The sequence below is a fragment of the Cebus imitator genome, unplaced genomic scaffold (assembly GCF_001604975.1).
Source record: "Cebus imitator isolate Cc_AM_T3 unplaced genomic scaffold, Cebus_imitator-1.0 Scaffold31, whole genome shotgun sequence".
Taxonomy (NCBI): Eukaryota; Metazoa; Chordata; class Mammalia; order Primates; family Cebidae; genus Cebus; species Cebus imitator.
Window position 1 is genome coordinate 2,023,012 of NW_016107346.1, and position 16,000 is coordinate 2,039,011.

A 16,000-nucleotide genomic window follows, 5' to 3' on the forward strand; every position below is an offset into this window, starting at 1 on the left:
TGAATTTGAAGAAGTGTGACTGAGGACTCTGGGACTCAGCCACAATGCGGCAGGTTATTTTATTGGTCTTTCAACAAAATATGCTTGAATGGCATTAATTTTGCTTCCATAATGGCTTAAATGCATCCAAGAGGCATTAGAGTCACTCAAGCTTAGCAAAGATGGAAGAATAACACAGATGACAATGCGTTTAGAAAGAGGCAGACAGTGCCCATGCTGGCTCCAGTCCTCTGTCATCAGCGATATGAGCTCTATGTTGGCCGCGGAGCATTAGCCCATGCAGCCTGAGATGAGTTCATGGGGCTGGAATTCAAAACACTAACCAGCTGTGGGAACCCAGTGAGAAGCCTGTCACACTGAATGGTATCCAGATTAGAGCTGTGAGAATTTGGGAAAACCCTTCCCACTAAATAACTGTACTTCTTCATCTTCTTTCTTTCTTTCCTTTTTAAGTTTGCAATGTTTGATACAACCCTGAACCCACAGCCATACATATTAGCAATGGAGAAAAGGCAACTCTAAAAATGTTTGTTGAAGCAATGAAGGGAAATTGTAAGACTGAGTGGATGTTGGATGACCTTGTAATTATAATTTTTAGGTGTGATAATAGCATAGTTTTATGCAGCAAAAATACCCGTAACTCTTTAGAGATGTGGAATGTGGAATGTAGGGGTGAAATAAAATGACACTTGGAATTTGATTTTAAATAATTCAGAAAAATAATAGAGAGGAAAAGAAATTGATTAAACAAGTGTTGCAAGCCCTCAACAATTGTTGAATCTGAAGTGGGTTGTGGATATTCTCTTTCCTTGTAAAAGTATGTTTCAAAATAAATATAATAAAATATATTACAAAAACGGAAAGATAAATAATCCTTGACCAAAGGAAAAGTTGTTTTCTCAGGAATGTAAAAATGCCTTTTCAGCTAAGGATTTTTCTCAAGGCCAGCCACTGTCAAATAAATAATCTACAAATTCAAAAAATGATAAACTTGTGTTCTTGAGTTTTGGAGTCTTAAGAACTTCCTTCCATGATTTATGCATTGATAGGAATAGGCAGAAAACCTTCAAGAAACTGGAAATGACACATAACTTGATTTGCTAGTAGATCATCAAGTGCTGATTATAGCAGTGGCCATATGGGAATAGAGCAAGATAGAGATTTGGGGGTCTCAGGTCTGCTTCTGTGTTTTTCCCGTGAGTCCCTGTGTGGCGTTTGGTGAACATCTTTACACTTTAGTTTCCACATCTGTAAAGTTACAAGGTTCTACAGTGTTAGAGTCAAGGTTTCTTTCAGGTCTGAAAGTACAAATTCCAGATTATATTAGTAAATCTGCTTCAGTAACATGGGAGATAAAAAAGGTCAAGTTCTAGATATGAACTGGCAAATCAGGAGACAGTAAATTTATTCAGCCCTATTGAATTCTCAACACAGGAAGCCCAAGTGTAACAACCTTTGCTCTTAAGAAAGTCTGACTGGCAAAAGAAATAGTATGGAAAATAAACAGATTTTAAAAGAGGTCCTAGCCTCAGCAAAATTCTATTAAAGAAAAAAATATATATTGCCAACTAAAATATTTTGTGCATTTTAACACTGAGAATAATGGACATAAATGGCCCCTATTTATGCTTCAAAAAAGTTTAAAAATAATTTTTCTTTCCTTCACAGTGATAGAAAACTGCATGAAAACACGTACTTCTAGTGAAATTAAACTGTTTGAGATAGGAGGGTTGACAGGACAGAATGGGATTTCCAAGACCACCCAAACCATTTGCTATTAAGTCTCTGAAAAGGTTAGCAGGTGTTGGCTCTGCAAATACACGACTGCTTTCACAAAGATGCCCTACGTGGGAGCAGCATTTGGTGTAAGAAGCTATGGTCCATTTTTTGGGGGGGGTCTTGCTTTCTGCCACATGGTGCCTTCCATAGTTTGCCATTTCTGACTCTGGGTTTGAAATTTGAGATTAATAAGCCATACATCACCAAGCAAGCAGGACTACCATCACTGTTCAGAGACACAGATTGTCCCATGGGGACAGTTCATTATGCAAGTTTTTTTTGGAAAACACGCAAAACATTGATTATGCTACCAAAAGATTTCAAAAAATTCATAGGTGTCCTAGATCTCATGTTTCCAAAAACACATGTCTCTTAAATTTCCCTCTTCACCTGGCCCCTCTTTTTTCATTCAGATCCACCCTATTTCTTTCTAGAGCAGCCATGCAACACTGAGGATCGGTGTCTGAACAAGGGGAAAAATGCATGTTATTTCAAGGTTATGAGAAACCTTGCAAAGAGGAAAGAGAATTTTTCTCATCCCAGTGTGCTCTAGTAACTTAGCTGTCATTTATTGCAGAACACAAAAACATCAAATGATGCCATCTATAATGTGACCTACAGCAAGCGTTTTCTCATCCCAGAAAATTATCCTATTTTCTTTTCCCAAAAATATGATCACTCTTCTTCTTAGAAGGTTCTTAAGAAGTTTTTCTGAATTCTGAATTGCTACTTTCTAATCTCCTGAGACCAGTTCTTTTCTCTAGTCAGAAATGTTTCTCCGATTTTTTAATGATATACACACACGCATTCATTTCAAAGTAATCCTGTGACAATGAGCACGATTCCATATGGTTGGTCATAATTGTATTTAAGTCCATCTTATTATGAAATGTATTAGCTACATTTCATAAAAGTTTCAAGTTCCAAAATAAGTATTCTGCCACCTGATAGAAGCTATTTCATGAATCTCTATAGTTTTACCGTCAAGTTTGCAATAAGAAAACACAGTTGGGTTTCTGAGTTATCTAAGTCAGAACGTCTCAATCTTGAGGCTGCATCAGAATCACCTGGAGGATTTGTTAAAATACAAATTCCTTAGAAAATAAAAAAACAGAAATACAGATTCCTGCGCCTGCCTCCAGAGTTTCTGATTCAAAAGTTGTGGGTAGAGCCAGGCATGGTGACTCACACCTGTAATCCCAGCGCTTTGGGAGCCTGAGGCAGGCAGATCACCTGAGGTCAGGAGTTCGAGACCAGCCTGGTCAACATGGTGAAACCCCATCTCTACTAAAAATACAAACGTTAGCTGGGTGTGGTACTACACTTCTGTAATCCCAGCTATTCGGGAAACAGGCATGAGAATCGCTTGAACCCAAGAGGTGGAGGTTGCAGTGAGCCAAGATGGAGCCACTGCACTCCAACCTGGGCAACAGAGCAACTCCATCTCAAAAAAAAAAAGTTGTGAATTGGAACCTTAGAAATTATATTTCGACTAGGTTTCCAGGTCAATGCTGATACTGATGCTGCTGGCCTGGGAATCATACCTTCAGAACCAGTCATCTAAATATATGTAGCATAGATGTTTCAGTAACAGAAAAGGACAATTACTCCATTCTCAGCCATCTAAACATTTTGAGTGGCCCAGTAGGTAAGAAAGAAGCCTCCTCTATCCATTTTGGAAACCAAATCTTAAAAAAGCCTTGGTATAAACAGATTCACTTCAGGTTTCAGCTCAGCAATTGCAGAGTGCAATCAACTCAAAATTAGAGGAGATCTTGCTTAATATTCAGTCTAAAAAATCTTATTTGGTCATCACATAATTCTGAATCACATAGGTTAACAAAGCATCAAGAATTTATGGGGAAGAGTGGGAAAGAGTGCTGTAGTTTCTCCTCCCCCCAAATCATGACTGTCATTAGCAATGTGACAAAGTATCTAAAACTCTCTTAAGTTTCAGGGTTGATGTAAAGTCCCATCGATGTGACCCTGGAAAGTGAGGTTCACCACCTCGGCTGTGGCCACTGACCTCTGTGGAAAATCAGTTTGATCTCTATTACCTCTGGGTCCTTGGACATCTTTGCTGGTCCAGGCCTCCTCTTTCGTCACTGGGCCCTCTGGTTGTCCCTCATACTAAGGTGATGATGACCCCAAGAATAAAGAAGTCTTTCAATAGTGATTTCCTGTATCTCGCTTATCCCAGCTCAGAAAAATCTTGCCATTCAAATGAACTGGCGTCACAGATGGAGTGGAAGAAGGGAGGGAGGGAAGAGGGGAGACGGGGCAGGGGGAGTGGAATCCCTTTCAAAGCTCTCCCTGTAAGCAGAGGAGCCTGGAGCAGGAAGAGGAGGAGCCCAAGGCTGGCTATTTTTAAGTTGTAATGGGAGCCTTTGGTCCCCTCTCCTCTTTCTCTCAAGTCCTTGAACAACTTGCCAAAGGCATAAATCGCCCAGGCAATTCATTCTGGCTCTATTTCCTCCCTACTCAATTGGCAAGCAAGTGCAGGCAAAGCCATGCCCAGGGCAATTTGAGCCTTTCCCTCAAAATCTGCAACCTGCTTTCACAAAGTTGTCTTCCATCAGGATCAAAGCATTGCCTCCCAAATTATGTTGCTCAAGGAGGGATGCTGGGGAAAGAAAACACAGCGTGTCGGGGGGAAGCTGAGTCTTGAAACACAAGAGACCAACACGGCTCCTCTTCTACCCATGACTACAGGGGAAGGGACCGAGTCACCACTGTGGGTCTTGTGATGAAGTGGCAAGTTCATTAAGTCCACAGATGGGCATTTTGGCACCTCTCCTGGTCTCACACTGGAGGTCAGGGGAGGGAATCACAGCAATGGCTGTGCCAAGCCAATTGGTGGAAAGAGAAGATTGGCCCTGGGTTGACAAAGAAAAGTCTCAGACAGGACAAAGGCAGCTCTCAATTTACCCTTCTGGGCTACTTACTCTTGGCATTAAAAAGGGTGTTATCTCTACCAGGAAAGACAACTAATGCCTGAGTTAACACTTGTTGCCTCTGTTTTATTTTTAGGCTCTTCCATCAGACAAAGGAGAGCATGGCCTGTTACACTTCAGGCTTCAGACCACACTCGGTTTTCTCAGGTTTCCCTGGACACAAAGGCCCTAAATAATTTTCCATAGCGACCTGGCAAGGCCATGCAGCCAGATCTCAGAGTGGCCACTGAACCTGGGCATGTGAGCTCAGTTATCTGTCCCCAGCAGGATCTGTATTATCACCCCATCTGATTTTCCCACCCAATTAGTGGTCTGTTCCTGCTGAAGCAACATTTAACCATAAGAAAACATATGTGTATAATCAGCATGGTATGGCCAATGTAAGAAAAAATGAATAGCTCCAAGACCCAAGTCATCGTCTCTGGTAAAATGTCAGTGCATTGGCTGGATATCAGCACTGGGGACTTCGTGGGATATATTCATCTGTGTCTTCTTAACTTTTGTAGAGAAAATGCAGAGTGACCTGCACCACCTGAGAAGTCTGAAAATGCCCTTGGCAATCAGTCTGATCTGCTCCCAGAAGAGGGCTCCAACTGTGCTTGTCAAGGGCAAGGCCATCGGACTGCCCAAAATTCTGGGGAGATGATGCAACCAAAGACACTTGAGCACACGCCTGCCCAGCCACCTCCAGGACAGTTTGCCATGGATAATGTGAAGATAATATCTCTTCACATCAATTTCTTTTTGCTTAAATCAAGTCCTTTAAAAAGAAAGCAATGAATCTTCCTGGGACAAAGTGGAAGTAGAAACTTGGAAATTAAAGTATATGAGAAGCTCCAATAGAACATAACAGAAAATAAGCAGAAACTCTCCCTGCCCTAGACTCTAAGGCTCAGGCCTGCTTCTCTCCCTTTAAAAGGGAGACTCACTGGAGTTAGAGAGGTGATGGAGACACATTAGCAGCAAATGGAGATGGTCTGTCTAATCAGAAGAAATGAAAGAGATGGAAATGGGATCGAAAAGGAATCTCACAATTGTGATTCAGTGTTATTTAGCCCTGGTTTGGGTCAGCATCCCAAATAAATCATTTCAATAAATAACTAAGGCTGTATTTTTCTAACTCTTTTTTAGCCATGACCCACTGAAAAAAAACAAGTTCTATTTTGCACACACACACACGCAAACACACACACACACACACGCACACACATAAATACTTACCTTTACAAATTGTAATGTACCCTGATATTTCTTGTTCTATCCTATTAAAAAAAAAAAAAAAAAACACTAGTTATGACCCATATGTGTGTTCTCAGCCACAGTTGTTAAAACACTGCCTTCAACCTTGGGAGACATTGGTTACACGCTTCTCCCGAACTCCCATTCAGTGGAGAAATCCCCTCCACATCATTCTCAGTTATCCTATCACAGCTTGTTCAGCACACTCAATCCCCTTTATTCAAATACTCTTCATCGGCTTTTTTTCTTTACCATTGAAACGTATTACCTTTCTCCCGTAAGCTAAATTGTCAGTTCTTTCAGCTCATAAGAAAATCAGATGTCCTTATATTTTATTGTGAAAAATGCTACATAAATGCAAAAATGACTAAATTTAACCTTGACACAGCTGGATATCTGGAAATTTAATTTCTTTCCTACTCCTTTGGTCCTCACAAATAAACAGGATACTATAATCAAGCATATCTGTCACTGATGTCAGTGATAGGAATAAAAGAAGAAATAGCGATTTTCCTTCCTCCTGATAGACTACCTCCAAGTGCTTACGAGTAAAACTTGTCCAGCGTGGGACTCAGTCTGCCTCAAAAGTGAGGTACACAAAAGACATGCTGGGCTGGATGAGCTGTTGTTGCACGGCCACCCTGGGAGGGTGCATCATTGCATCACTGGGCTTGCCAACAGCAGGACTGAAACTGAGGCGTATCCTGGAAAACAACGGCTTTCTTCTGTCATAAAGTCCTGGAATAAGATCTTATCCCAGGATCTTGTAGTTTCATCTCTTAGAGAACAATGTCAGAGACTTTCATCCATGGATTTTGGTTTTCTGCTTTGTAGAATAACAAATGTAGTCGGATCTTATTTTTAGATTCCTTTGATTGTATACCATTGTTCTCAATTCAAAACTCCAGGCATAAAATTGTATCATATAAATGGCAAGACAATGAAAATGATTGTAATGCTGTGTTTTATACCCAAAATAACTTCAATAACAATAGCTAACATTTCAAAATCGAATTATGTGCCATGGGCTTTCCTAAGTATTTTCTTGGCATTTAGCTCAGTTAATACTAACATTAACCCTATGAGGTAGTGCAATGGACTGAATGTTTGGCATCCCTCTCAAAATTCATATGCTGAAATCCTAGCCCCCAAGGAGATAGTATTAAGAGTATAACCTTTGGGAGGTGATTAGGTCATGAGGGCAGAGTCTGCATGAATGAGATCAGTGGCCTTATGAAAGAAACCCCAGAGAACTAACTCACCCCTTCCACCATGTAAAAACAAAGCAAGCAGGTGCTGGCCATGAGAAAGTGGGCCCTTGCCACACAAATCTGCTGGCAGTTTGATCTTGGACTTCCCAGCCTCCAAAATTGTGAGAAATAAATCTGTGTTTGTAAACCACCTTATTTAATGTATTTTTGTTAGAGTAGCATAAATAGATTAAGATAGGTAAGGTATTACTATTATTGCCAAGTTACAGAAGAGAAAACTGAGGTGTAGAGATATGAAGTGAATTTCCCAAGGTCATGTACCTCATTGACAATTCTCCAAGGTCATGGGACTCATTGACAGAACCACAGACAAACATAAAACCAATATTCTTAACCGCCTTTCTGTATTGTTCAATTTTCTCACAAGTAATTCAACTAAGACCCTAGTATTAGGATGGAAGAATAGTAACAAGTCTTTCAGAGGAGGACTTGAATAGGTGGTAAAATGATTTAATAAGCACAACAGTATAAGGATTAAATGGATGAAACAGCTTTTACAAAAATCTCCCTTTCTGTAGGCTCCCAGAAGATACCTCCATCAGATTTTGTCCCTCCTTCCCCCACTAATAGATGTGAACATGGCTGCTTTCAAATGTTTTAGGAAAATGGTACTCGAAGTGTGTCCCTAAGATGAGCAGCATCAGCATCACCTGGAAATATGTTAGAAATGCAGATGCTTATATCTCACTCTTTTTAATATAGGTTTTATTGTTGTTTTGATAAGGTAGGGCTGACAAATCAGGAGACAACTGCCACTGCAAACACAGTGTATTCGGCACAGTTTCCAAGAGAAGGGGTCACCCCTACACCATGGGCAGGGCCTACATGGGAAAGACCTGGGTGGCTCAGGACGCAGAGGGAGATGGGAGAAATGTCAAAAGCCTTGATCGTGGTTCCCACGGGAAGGAATTGCCGGGAAGGGTAAGCTTAGGATTGAATAATTCCAGCAGGATTTGGGGTAGACGGGTTATCCCTAGCTGCCCTGGGGAGATTAGGTGGATAGTGGCCTGGAGTGTGAGAGCCTGACAAAGGAAGTAGGTGGGATGGGGCTCTGAATCGTTTGGTTTGCATTTGCAAGGTGTGCAACCGGTGAGTTGTTTACTGTCCCTCGGAATTGACAAACGCTGGGAAGGGCAGTGATGTTAGGATCAGCAAGGTTTCAAATGTCAAAGCATTAGAACCCCCAAAATAAAAGACAGGGTTAGTACATCACTCTAGACTTGCTAATTACAGTTTGTGATTCACAATTTTAGAATTTATTTTCCCACATTTTGCATAGTACCAGGAGCTATATGTATGTAGTACACAACTGAATTTTTCCTTTACTCAAGAATTAACAACTTTAAAGAAGCTTTCTTTAAAGACATTAAATACACATGAAGACTTCAAATAATACTATGTATTTCTTTATGTCCCCCAAACAGCTGTGTACCTAAATTAGAATTAAAACAGCCAAAGTTTTAAATATTAAATAGTACACAGAGGCATTCCAGTGGACCCTTCAAAACTTGATGATTAGCACTATTCACAATAGCAAAGACGTGTAATCAATCCAAGTGTCCATCAAGAGTGGATTGGTTAAAGAAAATGCGGTACATGTGCACCGTGGAATACTATACAGCAATAAAAAAGAAAAAAATCATGTCCTTTGAAACAACATGTATGCAGCTGGAGGCTATTATCCTAAGCAAATAAACACAGAAACAGGAAACCAAATACCATATATTCTTACTTATCAGGAGGAGCTAAACATGGGATACTTATGGACATAAAGATGGCAACAGTAGACACTGGGGTCTACTAAAGAAGGGAGGGAGGCAGGGAGGAAGAAAGGGTTGAAAAACTAACTCTTGGGTATTATGCTGAGTACCTAGGTAGCAGGATCAATCATATCCCAAACTTCAGCATCACAGAATATACCCAGATAACAAACATATACATGTACTTCTGAATCTAAAATAAGAGTTGAAATTATTTTTTTAAAAAAGAAAACATTAGATAAAACCTAAGGTAATATAAATTTTAATTAATAATAATGTATCAATATTGGTTCACTAATTGTAACAAATATACCATACTCGTGTAAGATAGCAATAGAGGAGGAAACTGGGTGAAGAGGTATATGGGAATCTTTTGTACTATATTTTAAATTTTCCTGTAATGCTAAAACTTTTTTTAAAAGTCTATTTTTTTAAATTTTAATAAAAAACTTAATGCTTAATCATCAGAATGATCAGAAAGCTTTAGGGTCAAGGGTACTTGATAGGCTTTTAGGAGTTTTACCTCAGAAAACTTCAATTTGTTTTTCTGGAATTTTCCATAAATTTCTGAAGGACCTGCTTCTAAGCTTGGTCAACAACAAAAACTGTTAGTTGTTTCATATATACTGAGAAAATTATAGAACTCAACTTTTTACTACCAAAATTTTTAAGTCCATGCTTTGAAAATAGGTTGGTGTTGAAGATGGAAAAGATGACAGATTTGGAACTCAGTACTAGTAGTGCTTTAATTAGTTGTATAATATTGAGCATGGAATAAGTCCCTATGGGATTTGAGTTCTCTCTCTATGGTGCCAGGGTGTTGGATAAGAAGATATCTCAAAGTAAATGTGCCTCATTGATATCTAAAGGCTTCTCACTGAAAAATTCCTTGAAGACAACAATGCTTTTACTACAGTCAAACACAAATAAATCTTTCTACAGACTTTAAGTTCCAAAATCCTAAGTGCAATTGTTACTTAAGACAACCTGGTCTACATGTCTGTGTAGCATAGGAGCTCTCAATCTTGGTTGTGCATCAGAACTGTCTGGGGAAGTTTTTAAAATTTCTATGTCTGGGATTGATTCCCAGAGATTGTTCTTGGATCCATCTCAGGCATAGGAATTTTTTTAAGCTCTCTGAGTGTCTGTAATGTGCACCCAGCATCGAGAGGCACAGACCTATACCAAGTACTGGAGCATTCTTTAAATCAGGAGAGAACATAGGTTGGTTAGTTCTACAGGTATTGGAATCCATGGTGGGTGAGTGGGGAGGATACTATGAGTTTGGCCTCACCCATAAAAAGAGAGGAGTTGATGAGCAGACAATGATTTCATAAATTATTCTGTGAGACAAGGAATAGGACATCATGGGTAAGAGTAATATTCTCCTCTCTTCCGGTAGAAAACAGAAGGGGCATTTAGCTTTTGAAGTCCTGGGAAAACCACATCTGCCAGACAGGAGTGTTTTCATGAAAGGTAGCAGAGGGAGCTCATGGAAGTTCCTATCTATGTGGGAGTTCGCAGGCAGCAGAGAGCCTGGAAGGGATGCCAGAGCAGGGGAAACACCCAGGATTGTGACCACGTGTGAGATGCCAAATGGGGCCCTTGGCTCTTCCAGAAATCCTTGCCAGAGAAAGAAGGGGATGAGATTTACATAGGCCGAATTTTTGCATTAGGCAGTTGAAGTGTTCATGGCCTGAATTCTTCACCTTTCCTGTATCCACACCCTTCACTATGTAACCTTGCAGTGTTTTCCCACGCTGTCTCTGAACCACGTGATGTAGTTTGGCAAATGGGATGTTAGCAGATGGAATGCAAGTAGAGAGCTGAAAAATCATATCTGCCTTTCTGCTCTCACTCTTCCCATCTCTATGTCTGCCACGTGAACATGCTTTCCTACATGTGCAGTCAGCCCACTGATCTCAAGATGTGTGAGCAAGCCCAGTTGAAGCAGATGGAGCTGAAGGTGACTCTCAAGGATTCCTACTTCCTGGTGTTCATCAGTTTATGCAATTTCCTCCTCTTGAATGTGGATGAGACCTGTGACTTGCTTCTAATCAATAGAATACAGCAAAGGTGATAGGATGCCACTCATATGATTACATTATTTATACAAAACCATCTCACTAGAGTGGGTCTTACGCTCCAGCTAACCTTAAAGAAAGAAGAAGCTATGTATAAAATGTGGAGAGGCCTATGTGGCTGAAGGAAAAACAATATGGAAGATTTTAGGAACTTAGAGCCTCAATTCTGCAGCTGTAGGAAACTGAATTCTGCCAAAAACCAGAGAGAATTTGAAGCAGACCCTTTTCCACTTGAAACTCCAGATAAAACCACAGCCTAGCCAGTACTGATTGGAGCCTGGTAAGACCCAGAAGCACAAAACCCAGCTAATTTTCACGCAGATTCCTAACCTACAGAAAGTGTGAGATATAAATGTGTATTGTTTTAAGGCACTAAGTTTGTATGATTTGCTATGCAGTAATAGATGATTAATATACCAGTCAAGATCAGAACCACCCAGATGAACTACAGCATTATGAAGTAAATAAATGCTTATTGTTGTATGTGACTGAGTTTTAGGGTGACACCAAGTTGTTCCCAATTATGTCAGCTATGGCCATCCTAGATGAGCCAACCTCCAGATATATGAGCAATCCAGCCAAGATCATCAGAGTAACCTACCTAAGCCAAATACGATCACAGACACATAAGCTAAGCCAAAATCTGTCAAGTCCAGCACAGATCAGCTGAGCCCCACAAACTCATAACCTAACTATAAATGCTCATTTCTCTATGTGACTGGGGTTTTGTGAATGTTACACAGCATAATTGTAGCAATAGACAGCTGATACAGTGAGAGTGAAATTTGGTTGTTGTTTCTTTAGTACCCAAAAGACACATGAGGATTCTGGAAATTGGAAACTGATTGTAATATAACATGATAAAAATAGCATTAATCATAACTTATGTCAATGGAGAATTCCTGAAACCTTTTGTCAGTCATACGTAAGACAAATATCTTCGTCCTGGGACAGCTTACATACTGTTTTCTTCATCATCCTTTAATTTGTTAGTTCTGTTTCTTCCACATCTATCTCACGAGAGTGATCAATTTCTGGTAGCAAGTTCTTAATACTAATTACAGAGAAATAGCTACTTTTAATTCTCAGAATACTTTATGTATTCACACACACACACACGTACCACTGACTAAACATCCAGAGCTCTTTCTACTGCTCCTTGTATATACAATCAATGCTATAATTCAAGGATTTTGCTTTTCAAGACTCACTGTAAATTTTTATCTACTAGGACTAAGTATGAGGGAATGTCAGACACTACAAGGTTACGGACTGTTCTGTGGCCGCTGTTGTTTCCAGTTCTTTCACTCTCTCAAATGTATGCACACATTCTTCATTATGACAGTTGAAGAGATTGACACCTTCTGAAGTTAGTGGGTGAAGAAGAATTTCCAGATTGAGTCTGCCCTGAAAATGAACTTTATGCCATGGAGCAGTGACAAACCTAGACTATGTCCTATATTGAAGTGTTTAATCTTCACCCTGATGCAGCTGCCCTGTGAATCATTTTAAATTGTTTCAAGTCCTTTATATACATGGACTAAACTATCCATCTTGTGGTGATTACTCCCATAAAAGAACAGTTTCCTTAGATAAAACATCAATATTGGGGCAAGAAGACTTCTGTGCTGATTTTTTAAAAATTCATCAAGCTATATACTTAGGGTGTGTGTGCCATTCTCTGAGTTACAATTTAATACAAATTTTATATTTTTAAAATTGTTTGCTACTACCAGAATGCATCTAATTCAGTACAATCTACTATAATTCTCCTTTGGTAACTTCAAGTCCATCTAGTCTATGGATAATGAGTAAGCTGCTGCCAAAGATCCTACAATGCAATAGAGAAAATGTAACTATATTTCTTTTACCCAAATCTGTTTCTATACCAAAATCAAGAGACTTCTGCCCTTGATGTTGGAGATTTTGACAGCTCACTCATCATGCAGTTCAACCAAACTAATGAAACTAACATCCTTAATACAATTTCAAGGGATGAAGGGAGATTTTCCTATAACATGATGATGCCTTATCTTGTCAAGATCCCCAGGGAAGGAGATTTTCCATTCTATATTGCACAGCATCTGTCACTGCCTCCAAAACTGAGACAGCAACTTCTCAGTCCAGAGCAACACAGCAAGAAAAGAAAACAAACCTGGACCTAATGAGAAGCAACCAGTGAATCCAACAGAATTTTTAAATTTACATATTTAGCAGCCTTCAACCTCCCAGCAACTCCATGTGTCTGGGAAATCGTCATTTTTCCCATTTCATAATTGAGGTAACAAAATTCTGGTGTTTGCCAAAAAGTCATGTAGCTGAAGAGTGGCGTAACTCAGTGCAAAGCCAGCAATCAACAATCTTCCATCCACTTCTTCTCTTGCCAGAGCTTCTCATATGAGCCAAAACAGAAATCATATCTATACTGTTGGAATTACTCTTGAGCACCAGAGATGATTCTTTACAATATTTATGTGATAAATTTAGTGTCCCTGTGTCCAAGCTACACTGTCATGTTTCTATTTTAGAACTCAGGAGTTGGGAACATAGAAGAACTTCCTTTCTGTTTACCTAGGCCATGGCCTACATGAGAACAGAACCATTCATTGAAAGGGTCCCACAAATATTTTGGAATATAAACTTCTGGCATAAGAAATGCACAAAAAGTCATGGATTTAACATTTTAGATTATATTTAAATGTTCTGTAATAACTACATTCTGTAAGAAGAGAGACAGCCCAACACAGGGAAATAGAGGTCCAAGGGAGGAAATATTCAACAATATTATTGAAATGTTAAAGAAGTGGTTCCTCCTGAACCAGCAGCATCAGCATTTGTTCAAACAGCAGGTTATTGGACCACATCCCACATGCTAGAAACAGAAATCGGAAGCTCTGGAGGTGGGGCTCAGTCATGTGTGTTTTAACAAGCTGCCCAGGTAATTTTGATGCAGTTAAAGCGTGAAAATAACTATGACAAAATAAATAAAGCATCAGGTAGAATATTAGAAGGGTTTAAAAATAGTACAACATGTCAACCCAAGTTGAAAAAATAAAAGAGAGCTTACCATTCCATTAGAAGAAAAACACAACAGCAATAATTTATTAAGTAAGAAGAAACAAATTCTAAAACAGGAAAGGCAAGTTTGGGGTTTTTTTGAAAACATGTTTTTGCTCATATTTTTATAATTTATGGTTGTAAATACTTCATAAAGTGCTTCACAGGGAGGAAATTATTTGGCAGGAGGTGCCTTAAACAGTAACTTCAGTGGACATTGGTACCAATACACTACTTCTCATTACATTTCATTCCAGTCTTTTTAATTTTCCCATTTTTTAATCCCCTTCCTCTTACTCACTGTTTCTTTTTCCTCCCCTTAGTGAGGACTTATGCCTGCCAATAGCAAGCTTAGCATAGCTGACTTCTTTCTGGAGGTCCTCAGGTTAAAAATGTTGACATTCTACTTCATCCCTCAGATCCCCTAAGTAGAAAACTAATATTTACCCACCTTAACAGCAAGTGTAGCCATTAGGGAAAGCCCAGCTGACTTTATTATAGTATTTTAAATAATAATTTTCAACTCAACTGAGCATTGCAAAGTGTAGACTGCTTTCACACATGGATTATCTTTAAGGAGTTGCAATCATATTAAAGACAAGAATGCTGTCTTTATATTTCTAATATGAGAACTAGTACATGGATGAAGACTCAATAAATACATCCTTATTCAATTAATATAGGTGATTTTTCCAACTACTCTACAAGGGAAGCAAAGCAACTATGCTCATTTTAAAGATGAGAAACAGGGTCAGAGAGGATACAGACCTTACCTTATATACACCAAAGAAATACTAAATCCAAGCATCTATGACTCAGGCCTGTTCATTACACCACCAGTTATAGCTATAAAAATAAAATCATTCACAACAGCATTGAAGGAACTGCAAAGCAGTATGCTTCAAACGCCCGAAATGGCTTCCCAAGGCCATGAGTAGCATGCTATGCAGTCCAGCTGGGAAGTCTATCTCACTGACCTCTTGCACCAAGGAATTCCTCTGGTTTCTATTTCTAACTTTTTCAATTGTGCAACTCTGTTCCTGGGATGGGAGATCTGTTAAAATGCTTGAGAATGTGTTGCCCTTCTCTTGAGTTAAACCATCAATCTTTGGAAAAGAGACATTTCTCATCAGCAGACTAAGTCCTGGGCAGAACCTTTGGGCAGATATTGAACAGGCCAGTAGACTAGAACTTCATAAGGATGGCATCACCCATCATCAAAGAGAGAAAAGAAGCAAAGATTGCTCAGAGAGTGATTGTCCTAATTTTAAATAGAAAAGAAAAACATTATAAACGCAAACCTTAATAACACAGAAATAAGCAAACCAGTGGACCCCATAATAAGGAAAATGCATTCAGAAGACCTGATATGAGGCCCAGGAATTAGCATGTTGAACTAGCAGTACAACTGTTTCTAATGCAGACTCCATGACTACCCTTGTGAAAAACTGAGGTGTATAATAGTCTACATAGGTCCTGACTAAAAACCAAGCCAAAATCCTCAACAAGCATGGTAAACGTAAAGAGGAACCTTTGACAGCTCAAATTCTTCAATGTCGCCTACTTCGTTGACCATAATAGTTTTCTTTCTTCCTCTCAGCACTGTGAGCATCACTTCATTGTTCTCAGGTCATTCTTAGCCCCATCTCCTAATCTGCTCTGCACACTATGAAGGTGGGTCCTGCAGTCCCTGTTTTCCAGGCTCCTGTACCAATTGACTTCCATCCAGTTTCACCCAATGAGAGATGCTGGCAGAAGATTAAAGAGGAGAAATAAAAGAGAGGCCAGGGCATTTCCCCCATCCCTCTCTGTCATAGGCAATGTCTCAGGTAGCAATTGTGCCTTCTCCATGGCTC